Genomic DNA, 12,287 nt, shown 5'->3' with positions numbered 1-12,287 from the left:
TATACTGGCAACTTATTTTTGTATATGTGTGTGTGTTGCTGAGCGTAAAACATGATCGTTCCACGCACACATCAATCGTGTTTGGCTTCACCAAAGAGGATATAATATAGAGCGGTACTGTCATAGTAAATTTTGTAACCCCAGTAAATTCACTGCCATCTATCGACAACCTTAAAACTAAAAATGAAGATTTATAAAAATACGATAAAATGTATTTAAATATGGATAAATGATTTTTTTTATTTGCATTAATTATTTTTATGATTTTGACCCATGCTTTTTCACTGATATGCGTTAAAATTGTTAAATAACAAACGAAACCGTCAACGCCATCTATACGACAGTAGGCCAAAGCTAGTAGCACCCTCTGAACGAGAATCAAATTTTCTTGATTTTCGAGGCACGTTTTTTCCTTAGACTGTATCCATCTATTACGGAGTTATATCTATCTTTGGCTTCACTTTTGGCCGATTAGCCGTATGGGGACTATCTGTCTATGTGTTATTAGTTTAAGGGTACCGATCTACTAACTGACGATGACAGCTATGGTTGCTGCCCTCCTATATCATAAAAAAACTGGTTAGAAATACATCGTGTAATTCTTACAATTTATGAATCTGTGGTTGAAAATAACCCATAATAAACCCAGATCATCAAAACTTCAAACAACAATATTACTTAGCAAATGTTTAATAAAAAAACAATTATTTCATATGCATAACTACATTGGGAGCGTAATTATCAAGTACTGCAGACGAAGGTTTCGAAAAAAGGCATTGGGTGAACACTTTCCAGGCTTTTCTGAGGCATTTCTCCCAAAGACCTTCTTCAATTGTATCTGAAAGACAAAGTTATAACTCTTTTAAACCGACTACTCGGTGCTGAATCGCTGGTATGTGGATTAATTTGTGGTCCTTGGAAGCACTTATGTAGTCCGCCAATTTCTTGACAGAAAAATCTTTTTTTGACTTTATTTGCCATAGTTTTTTACCTCCAAACAGTTGGTGCTTCTTCGCAAAAACTAAATTTGGTCGAGTGATTCCCTTTCACTGAAAGGCCCAGAGCCACTGCTTACAGATCCTCCTTTGTTTTGAAATCGTTGAAATATGATAAGGTCGATAAGAATTTCACCGGCTACAAAACGAATCGTTTGACAGCTAATTCATTAAAACTGGGTCCGTAATTTTTAGACGTGTTTATCGATCGATAATCTTTAATTTAATGCTCTTATAAGTACTTTGAATCTTTTATTTATCTTTGCCCTTTAGGTTTTTATAAAATACGTTTCACAAAAATTTAAGCATTTGCTAGTACTTACCTTTCAAACCATCTGTATCTATACCCAAACACCCAAGGAACGTAACTTCTGCCTTAATCGTACAAGAAGTTATGTCCGATACCTTTTCATCCGACTTAACATCTCGGTCGGTCATCCTTTTCATATTTTCTTTAATTTTTTGAATAAAAAGCTTAAATTCTTTAGGTTCTTTTTCAGTGTTTTTGGTTGGGTTTTCCATTGGTAGTAGGGATATATATATGTTATTTGTTGTCGGTTTGTCCAGAACATATATATCTTTGTTATTGGGTAATTTTGATGCTTGACTGGTGGCGATTGCACCGAATATGATCATGGGAAATGTGATGAACTTCATATTGTATGTTATCTGAAAAAAAAAACACCAAAGATATTGATTTTAGAAAAGGTGTAAGCATGGTGTAAGTATAGCCTAATAATCGTGTCGACGGCCGAACTGGATGACGATTTCCATATGTTTTGTGGTGGCTGAATTGTCAAATGTCAACATTTGACATCCAGCATGTCGTACAGCCTGTATGAAAATGGACCAGCCACAATTTTTCAGGCTGTTTCATACATTGTGGCTGGTCCATTTTCTATGGGAGGGTAAATTTTGTTTTCGCGATTTCATGATTGGTCCCATGACCCGTGATAAAAGTTGCTCAGTATAATCCCAAAACCTCCCTGACAACGGAAATGCACTTATTTTTTAGCCACCCTTTAGCTCGTTGAAAGGGTATAAGATGAGAATATTCGGTTGCAGTCTGCATCTTGGGACATTCAGCGCTTGTTTTTGTTTAACAGTTAACAGTTTGAATGGGTCAGAACGGCATTATTAAACTCAATATTGCTAAATTTGTTCTTACAGTTTAGTTATGGTATCGAATTAAGACAAGAATTATTTCCTTTTTCATTCAACATCTAAATATTCAATAAAGTCTAATTGGAGGTAGTTTAGCGAAAAGTTCATCTTAATAATGATTTTTCGATTTAGTCATGTGCCTCGAAATCATTAATTCCTTGTAGCTGTTCGCATATTTGCGTTTCGCCACTATAGCGTATTTTATATGGATGGTATATTTTATTATTTGCATATATTTATAATCGCGTTTTTCAGCAGTAGCATATTTTGCATTTTACCTTGGTGGCTTGTATTGTTGTAGTCTATTGTATTAATTAAAATTTTAATAAGCAGAAACGTCTGCGAACACCCAACTCCACCCCACCCAACCGCGCGCGTGCGTTACCCAAGGCAGTATTTTTTCCACTTTTAAATGCATTCTTAGTCATATTGAATATTGGTGATTAATAAAATGTATTAATCATATATTTTCTTAATCACCAATATTTATTTATTTATTTATTTAATCTTTATTGCACAAAAGAAAACCTTACAGTACAAAAGGCGGACTTAATGCCATAAGGCATTCTCTACCAGTCAACCTTAAGGCTAAGCAGAGAAATTGTGGGCGGTGCTTCTTCTGAATAGAAATTTTCCTCAATTAGTTTGTATTCAGTCAGACTGTCACAAATACACAACTGCTACAATCGATGCATTACGAGATGTGTTTTTCTGTCGCAAACTGTTGTCTGCGACAAAAAAAGTCACATCAAACATGATGTGGCATGTTTTTATATCATTTGGTTGTGATTTCGAGGGTTAAATATGACATCACCCTCATTTAGATAACACCCAGTAGCCGTGTCATGACTTGACACTTGACTTTAAGTTCGATCGCAGTTCGTTTCGCTCGCGCTGATGTATTGGTGTGATAGAGGGAATGCGATGGAGTTCACGCAGTCGCTAACTTCTATGTCAAATGCCAACTCGTGGTAACCGTGCAGTAGATAAGCTATGTGTTCGAATTGCGTTTGCAAAAATATATACAGTGCTTAAATGAAATAAGTTTTGATATCGCAGCAAAACGCGAATAGATGAATCACTACAAGGAATTAAGGATTTCGAGGTACGTGAGTCATGTACCTGTTAGTCATGTAACTTGACTAACAAATCAATTTTCCTTACAGTATCCAATTATTACAGTCTTTTATTTAACTTTCAATGTTCGTATGTGTTACATAACTATGTATGCTTATGATATCCTTCATACTTGAATGATAACCATTTATCAGAAAAGTTGTTTCAATGTGATTAATCACTGGAACGTTCTATGTTTTTCAAAAAGGGATCGTTTCGTATACGATCTTTAAACAATAAAAACTAGTAGTTCTATGACATGTAGACCTCGCGAGCATAGCTTAAAATAAAACTCAATAAATGTATGGCTCAAATATTTTGAAAAAATCCCTAAAACTGTATCGTCGAAAAATGTATTTAATCATCGAACCTGCTCCCAAAATTACACGAGAATCGAATAAAAATTGTAGGGGAGAACATCCGGACATACGCAAGCTTTTTTGCCCAAGCTGAAACGTAGACCTTCGCTAACGCTCGTTCAATAATAGGGCGGGGTAGCTAGTAATAATAGGGTAATAATAATTTAGAGTGAACGTGTTGGCTTCGGCTCCGCGCAGGCCTCCCAAATGTCCGGAACACCATTGTTCCGTGATGGGTAAAAACATAGGTACATTTAAAGTGTGACATGAATCTGTCACTAAATTAATCCTTTTCCGACTATCTACAGAAAATCCTAAAGATATAAACCAATGATTCTATGATAAATGTTCTAGCAAAAATAAGGTCATTCGGCGGATTCAGTTTTCAAATATACAGGTAACCGATTTTCAAAAAAATAATAATAATTATATAGTTAAATTAAGATTCTCCTTTTTTACCTGCAAAAAATCCAAAATATATATAAGACTTGGCGATCATTACTTTTCTAAGATAAATAACCTACTTCTGGCGGTTCAATTTTGAAATAACAATAGAATTTTCGAAAATTGTTATCAATTAAAACTTTTATGCAGCTACATTCAGTACGTCCTTTTTAGGGTTCAGTACCCAAAGGGTAAAAACGGGACCCTATTACTAAGACTCCGCTGGCTGTCTGTCCGTCTTTCACCAGGCTGTATCTCATGAACCGTGATAGCTAGACAGTTGAAAATTTCACAGATGATGTATTTCTGTTGCCGCTATAACAAAAAATACTAAAAACAGAATAATATAATTATTTAAGTGGGGCTCCCATACAACAAACGTAAAGTTAAAGATTTAAATTTCTAAGAACTTACCAGTGATTTATATAAAAGACACACAAGCGAGTACACGCGATCAAAGCAAGAATATTGTTGCCGTACGCTTTAACAAACTGCCTGCAGTGTAGTGTGCAAATATTTTTAGTGTGCGTCACGTCCCCAATTCACATTAAGGCCTCACCACATTATAAAATTTGCCTTCGCGATTATCGTTGGCCACGCCCCCACAACGGCCACAACATGGCTTGAATTGAGCGTTTTCTTTCCACGACGCTTTTGAACCGGCAACTGTTTTTATTAGTACCTAATTAAGTAAATGTAACGGGTGATAACAAAAAAATGGGAATTATTGAAGGTGGTATAACAGGGTCTGAAATCAAACTTAAGTATAATTGCATAAAAATACACTGTTTTCTTACTAAAACTATTAATGCACATTTGAATATGGTCCATGATCAGCTGTTCGACGGAGCTTAGTCAAAATTGTCGCACAAGAACGTTGGACGGCAATCTTATCCATTTTGCGTACACAAGATTTTATCCTCTTAATCAGCTGAGCACAATTTTCGGCTCTCCAATTAACTCAAATACCCGAAAAAATCTTCAATTGGCCGACATTGAGGAAGATTTGTTGGGTTGCGGTATTTTGGTACAAATGACATGTTATTGGAGTCCAGAAAACTGACCTTTTTTTGGCATAATGCGACGACGCCTTATCCGGCCCAAACACATACTTGCCATCGGAGTGATATTTCTGAATAAATGGCATTAATATTTTCTTCAAGCATTCGTTTTGGTATATGTTTTGATTCACGGCTAAACCACTAGGTTTAAACCACAGTTTTGAAACTCCTCTTTCGGAAATTACAACATACATACAGCATATCCTTTTGCTTAAATTTGTGTTTGAATTTGTATTTTTATCCGAAGGCGTGGTAGAACTGTTACTTGTGTAGTATCTGTCATTTCCCGGGGTATGAAATTTGCCGAAAATAACTTTCTTCATCAAAAATTAAACTTTCCAGCGTAATTTCGGCTCATCCAGCGACATTGGGTTTTAATGGTCGAAATTTGTTTTTCTGTATATTCTGGTGCCCTCACCTTCTTTCGGCATACTATTCCAACCGAAATTTGTTTTTCTGTATATGCTGGTGCCCTCACCTTTTTTCGGCATACTATTTCAACATTTTTCAATGATTTGCAGATATACGGTTGGCTACAATGAAATTTTTTCGCAGCATCACGTTTGCTCATGGTGTCAGAATCATTAAATTGGGTATGAAGCATTTTCAGCCATCTTTGCCGGTCCGCCACGAGATGCCAAGATTCTATACACAGTAGATGCTGGTACATTCTCTTGAGTAAAATGATTCTTTGTAAACTTTTCCCTAACATCAAAATTAGAATGATAAAAATTTACACTGCATTTTCTCAGGATTTCTTGTTTAGATGCCATTTTTGACAACAATAAAACAAATGCAGAAAAAAAAAGTGGCTATACCATCACGAAAGAGATAGCAACAACATTACATACCACTATTTTATTTATGCGGCTAGTATTTCTTTTACAGAGTGCGATAAGTATTCTCATTCTTTTTGTTATCACCCGTTATATTTATTTTCAAAAAAAATTCCTTAGTTTTGTAGCTTTCTAAGACTCCGTTACCGGTAAAACCTAGGTTTTACCGATGCCAAATTGCCGACCGGTAAAAGCCCGAAATGTTAAATAATAATAATTAGTTTACTTCGGGCTTTTACCGACACTGATTCGGTAAATCCTAGGTAAAAACGGGACCCTATTACTAAGACTCCACTGTCCATCTGTCTGTCACCAGGCTGTATCTCATGAACCGTGATAGCTAGACAATTGAAATTTTCACAGATGATGTATTTCTGTTGCCGCTATAACGACAAATACTAAAAAGTACGGAACCCTCGGTGGGCGAGTCCGACTCGCACTTGGTCGGTTTTTTATAGGTACTCTAGGGGGATATAACCAAACGGAGTAGCCATTAACAGGCGTTCCCCTCTGTCGAAAATAGTCGGCGAATGGTCATACACAATGTATGGACTGGCGTTTAACTGACATGCCCATTTTTACGTTACGTAAGGACTGTATCGTTTATTATGGGTACAACTTTACTTATCCGCTTTTATTTGGTACCATATTTTTATTTAAAAATTACACATGTGTTTAATTAGTGCTTTAATAAGGTACACATTTCGACCTAGGGAGCTATACGTAAAGCATATGGTTTGGATAAAATTTACCCAATCCTCCCGAGTAACAATAACGATTTTGGACAAATACTAACAAAAAAAATACGGTTTACGAACAAAACGATATTAGACAAAAAAAAGTCGTACTATGTAAACAGCAATTACACATGATTCGTAAAGCGAAAAAAAATTACGGTTTACGAACAAGACGATATTAGACAATAAAAAAGTCGTACTATGTAAACAGCAATTAGCAATTACACATGATTTGTAAAGCGAAAAAAAATTACGGTTTACGAACAAGACGATATTAGACAAAAAAAAAGTCGTACTATGTAAACAGCAATTACACATGATTCGTAAAGCGAAACATCTGGGCATAGTGTAACTAATTCTTTTAGTTAAAAAAAAAATAATGGATCTGTGCATGGTGGCCTTTTATAGAATATGGCATGTTTGTTACGACAAATCCGACTTTGATATCCAATATAACTATCATGGAGTGTTTCTATCGACCTGCTCTTGTCGTTGTTCAACGCCATGAATGTCCGTTAGGCTTTGGTTTTTGGTAGATTATTTTAGCTGTCTCCCTCGTTCCGCTTGCGTCAGAAATTGACGGGAATCCAAAATGTTGCATAAAATGTCGTTTTTATGTAAAAATAAGGATTCACCACATTTATTCTGTGGATGCTCAATTGAGCAATCATGAAGGGGACACTTAGATAACATGTTTTGGCAGCATATTAACCTTTTTGCTTGTATAAATCGTACCAAGGAGTCGGTGAAATGGTCTCAAATTAAGCTGGATAGGCTTGGACAAATTATACTTGCTAGACGATATTGAAAGCATCATAGTCCCTAAAATAAAAAAAATTGAAACCTTCTTATATCAGATATGGCGTAAAAATACCCTCAGATCATACCCTAAGAACGTAGTAATACAAAATAATACACATGTAAACAGTTAGACCAGGTTTTATCTGTACCCATAATAAACGATACAGTCCTTATACATTTGACGTTCCCCTCCCCCGCAAAAATCGGTAGACTTTTTTGTACAGAAAATTACAGACGTGGCGTCTCCGTTTGGTTATATCCTTAGGGTGATACTTGGTAATTCGATCTTACACAGATCTCACCATTAGGAAATGCAAGCTATAAAATCGTTGGCAGCTGTGAGTTTTGATGCTTGCAATCGGGTTGGCAGCGATTTAGGGCCAGTTGCACCAACCACATTTAGCGGACTGATCAACGTCACTTACTCGTAGCAGTCAACTATGAAACTCCTTAAAATAAAATTTAGCGAACGCTTTAACGGTGATAGACGATTTGGTGCAACCGACCTGCTTACATTTCACCATTGTGAGCTTAGCTTAAGGATAATAACGCAGTATCACCGAATTACCAGTATCACTGCTAAGCCAAGGTTTGCCCTACCTACTTCTGGGAAGAACCGAGCTCACATACACCACACTACTATACCTTACTACTACTACTACACTACTATAACAGCTATACTGACATCTCTTTCACTCTTTCCTGGTCTTGGCAAGTTTAAAAGAGTGCTATTGACGATACTATAACTGCGAACTTTTATTTGCGGTTGGTTTTGTTGTTTGTGGTTAGTAAATGTTAGAGTTTGTATGGGAGAGGAAGCTAGATAACAGTTTACCAACTGCAAAAATCGCAATAAGTTTGTTTTTAAAATATGTGCTGGAGTGTCTACACCATTGCCTAATGCGGTTGGTTTTTCAGCTGTAATAGTAGGCAAATGTATGGAGTTAGTGTGGGGAGAGGGTTTGATATCGGTTTCTAACTACATAAACACGCAAAAGTTGGTTTTTTCGAAATTACTTTTACGTCATAGGTCAAATTACGTCAATTGAAATATTAAATGTCAATCATTTTTTTTAAATTCATTTTGATACATTTATAGTTCGTTTTTTTAGCATTAGAAAGAAGTCAAAGAAGGCAAGCGATCTTGACGTGTCTTTTTATTAAAAATCACTTTTGAAAAGTAAATCACAGCAAATATGTTACGTAGCTTTAGTGGAAACTGTTTTGGCTTGTGTTTTATTAATATTAATTCATATTGTGTAAGATTGTAAGCTGTTTGTTTCCCAATAAAATAAAATAAAAATAAAATAAAATAAAATAAAAATTATAAGTCATATACGATCTTTTACTTTCTTTTGCTTTCATAAACTATTTTTTAAAAGCGTTATACAATATTTTTCAATAAAAAGACGCGTCAAAGATATCAAGATTGTATTACAACACGATATCTAAACTAGTTACAAAAGTATCGTTAAACCAGTAGGTTTGTCTCGATCTCGATACTCAATTCTGCAGTTGAGCTTATACAAAAATAAAATATAACAACAACATAAATAAGAAACTGTTCATAACCATTGAATTATAATTTTTATTACCTACTATCTACTATAGAGATGACATACCTACCAAACAATGATATTGTCGCCATCACAACCTGTACCACGCGACCAAAACGTCGTAAGTGTTGAAATTCATGACGCTTACGCGTTTAGGTCGCGAGATTCACGCTCCGCTTCTATGGTTTGATGCCAAAACGGCAGCCACTCATGGCGCAAAATACTGGATCTCTTTGCCGGTTCTCGGTTCTATACGTTAGAATTAATAATTCAATGTTCATAAAATAAAATGCTCAATTTAATTTATCTATCGGCTGTTTTAAGGGGCCCACTGACTATCAGTCCGCCGGACGATATCGGCCTGTCAGTTAGAACAAAAATTTGACAGTTCCGAACAACTGACAGGCCGATATCGTCCGGCGGACTGATAGTCAGTGGGCCCCTTTAAACTACAAAAAAACCTGTCTAGGTTTTTTGCACTGAGCGCAAATAACATACATTTTCCTTATTCTATTGTTCTGCCAACCGCGACCGCTCTGGCCGGACCGATATGCAGTATTATTATATAATAATATACCTAAATGCCAAATTAACTCTGTCTGTCTGTCTCCGTGACGTCATCACACTGAACCGATTTCGATGAAATATAATATGAAAGCTATACTTTTTTTATACTTATGTATTGAAGTGCAATAATGAAGGAGTACTACTTAAGGGGTGTACCGAAAAAAAAACTGTAAACTTCAAATTAAAAAAAAACATATGCAATTGATAAGGATTTCTGGAATTTAGGATTACTAGAATATGAAGCTACTTTTAATTGAAAGAGCTCATTTATTATATTTATTTATTTTAATTTAAATAATTATCAGTATTTTTTTATTATTAAGTCTGCAGGAGTGATAAGAAGCTTTTTCCTAGCGCATTCAGTGGTAGCTTTGTCCGGAGCTGTTTTTCATATTTGCCTGCACCCTGCACCATCCCAACACCTGCTGGAGTTGTTAAAGTTTTTTGGCTGTTTTATCCTTCTCTTTTAATACACTCTTGATTTGAGCCCATGAATAGTCGAGAGAACGGCACTGCAGGACGTATGGTGGTCTTAATTTGCTCATCGTCTATTACAAAATGCGATTTTTTGTACGAAGGAAATTGTATGATTTTCGACTTGGTCCAGTAATTAATAAGGCAAATTTTCGGTTACTTTAGCTATCCTAACTTTTGTACGAATCTATATACTATGTTTCTTTATAGTTCGTTTCACTTAAGCCGCATATGTACCCCAATTTTTCACGATAAATATGACGGCATGCAGGGGCGGGCGCAAATTATATTACCTAACAATCTTTCTGATGGTCCTAGGGTCAGTTGTTTCTAGAGGTCCGCCGCTTCGAGACCTCTGTTCAAGAGACAACGTACAAAATTATTTATTTATATTATGAAATGCACGAAACTTCGAGGTAATTTTAAGTGTATCGAAAGCAAGCATGGAGGATGTTGAAAATTTTTTTGCCATTTGCAAATATTAAATTTCAGTGATCTCTTCTGTTAACCGGTGTAACGTCGCATGGCGTAAAACCAGAAATGTTTATATTAGAATATATAACTTAATAATAGGACTTTAAACTGCGGTTAGAAAGCTGTCGTCATCTTGCTTGGAAATAAAATTACAGCCGTTTGAAATTTACAGTTTTTTTTTGGTACACGCCTTAATTCTAATTCTACAACAACATTCTTCCAGCTGTTTACAGGACCAACCCCGAAATCGCGAAAGAAATTTTGGCTGTTTCATACATTTTGGCTGGTCCATTTTCTATGGGAATGAAATTGTACAATTTCACCTTCCAATTAACTGCCTAAATCATCTGCATATGCTTCACGCAATAATGCATTTTTTTTATTCTGCTGTTTGTTCCGGGTTAGAAATGGTTTCTAAATTAAAATCAGGAATTTTGTCACGAGCCAAAACTTGCCGGCAATATCTTGATAAACTTTTTCGCCGCATTTCCGATGTAAATTATTCAATGATTTGATAAAAGCCCGTGATTGCTGATCTCTGGGGCTGAGATTTATTCCTGCAGCTAGACCGTCGTTGGGCATATTACGCCTTCTTCTTTGTGTTAAAAAAATCGACTATAAAAGCGTAGAGACACGCGCACGTTTCTAACGTCATACATATCTACTTTCTGTAATGATTAGCTCGTCTTATTGAAATTTTTCAATATTTCATCCTACATTCCTGCATTTTTTGCGACAAGTTTCCCGCCTCCCTCCTTGACTCACCTTTCTGCGTGTCATCATCTAAAGAATCTATAGTTTTACAATTTTATAATGAGCCACTGAGCCACGCTATTCATAAACCTACCTTTTCTACTTGCATTTAATTTATCCAGTATAACATGACCTCAAGATTCATACCAACTGTGCGTAATTGGAGCTCAGAGCTCAGTGGGAGTTTAAGTCGGGGCCCAGCGAGACGGGTTGTTAGTAAGCGTTTTAAATTTCGGATTGTTTCTCAAAGAATTACGCGCCACTATTTAAGCAATTAAGTTTTGATCAGCTCAAAAAAAATCGCGTGGCAAAAACTAATGTGTTTGTACCTAATTTTAAAATATGTTAACCTTTTTCAACCGGGCATTTTGGTGCCCCCCTGAACGTGGTGCCCTAAGCACGTGCTTATTTTGCTTATTGGTTAATCCGGCACTGGGTACAGAGACGCTGAGACGCTCAAGGCCAAATCAGCGAGTATCGTCTTAAGGATGAAGTGGGATATTTAGTCTATGTAATTAGTAAAGAGGGGTTGAAAAATTCACCCGCTAAAGTAGGTAAGTAGGTAAGCAATTATTTTTGCCTTACGTTGTTTTCATCAATAGCCGGGCCCAGTGTGGACTCCACACAGAGCGAGCATACGCGCGAGGCAATTTCCTCTGTGTGGACCCGGCTAATATCTCTATGGTAGGACTGTGCCGTTCGTTCTTCGCACGGACCATAAGCTGTGCCACCATTTTCGGGCCTCACCGTGGTATTCCGGTGGTATCTGCTATCATATATATGTTTTTAAGTGCTTATCTACACTAGAATACATTCGCAGCGCTGATAACAGTGCTGATTAGCTGTCGCGGGCGAGCGTAAACAATGACTTTGATGACTAATCTGCCGACGCGGGCCACACTAAGGGCGGGGCACCAGTGTCTATCGACGATAGGGCATCGTACGGTCAT

The 12,287-nt window shown here is 36.4% G+C and overlaps 1 protein-coding gene and 1 long non-coding RNA gene across 2 annotated transcripts in view; one reads left to right on the top strand and one right to left on the bottom strand.

The window, feature by feature from the left end:
• Window positions 1-12,287, top strand: part of LOC134751041 (dystrobrevin beta) — a 92,468-nt gene that overhangs the window by 34,346 nt on the left and 45,835 nt on the right. The gene's annotated exons all lie outside the window — the stretch shown is intronic.
• Window positions 591-4,579, bottom strand: LOC134751047 (uncharacterized). The gene is made up of 3 exons (XR_010128594.1): window positions 4,493-4,579; window positions 1,319-1,664; window positions 591-838 (listed from the first exon to the last, which is right to left on the bottom strand). It is a non-coding gene; the product is annotated as an uncharacterized LOC134751047 (long non-coding RNA).

Source organism: Cydia strobilella, chromosome 21 (genome assembly GCF_947568885.1).
Source record: "Cydia strobilella chromosome 21, ilCydStro3.1, whole genome shotgun sequence".
NCBI lineage: Eukaryota > Metazoa > Arthropoda > Insecta > Lepidoptera > Tortricidae > Cydia > Cydia strobilella.
This window is presented reverse-complemented; position numbering and strand designations above follow the sequence as displayed.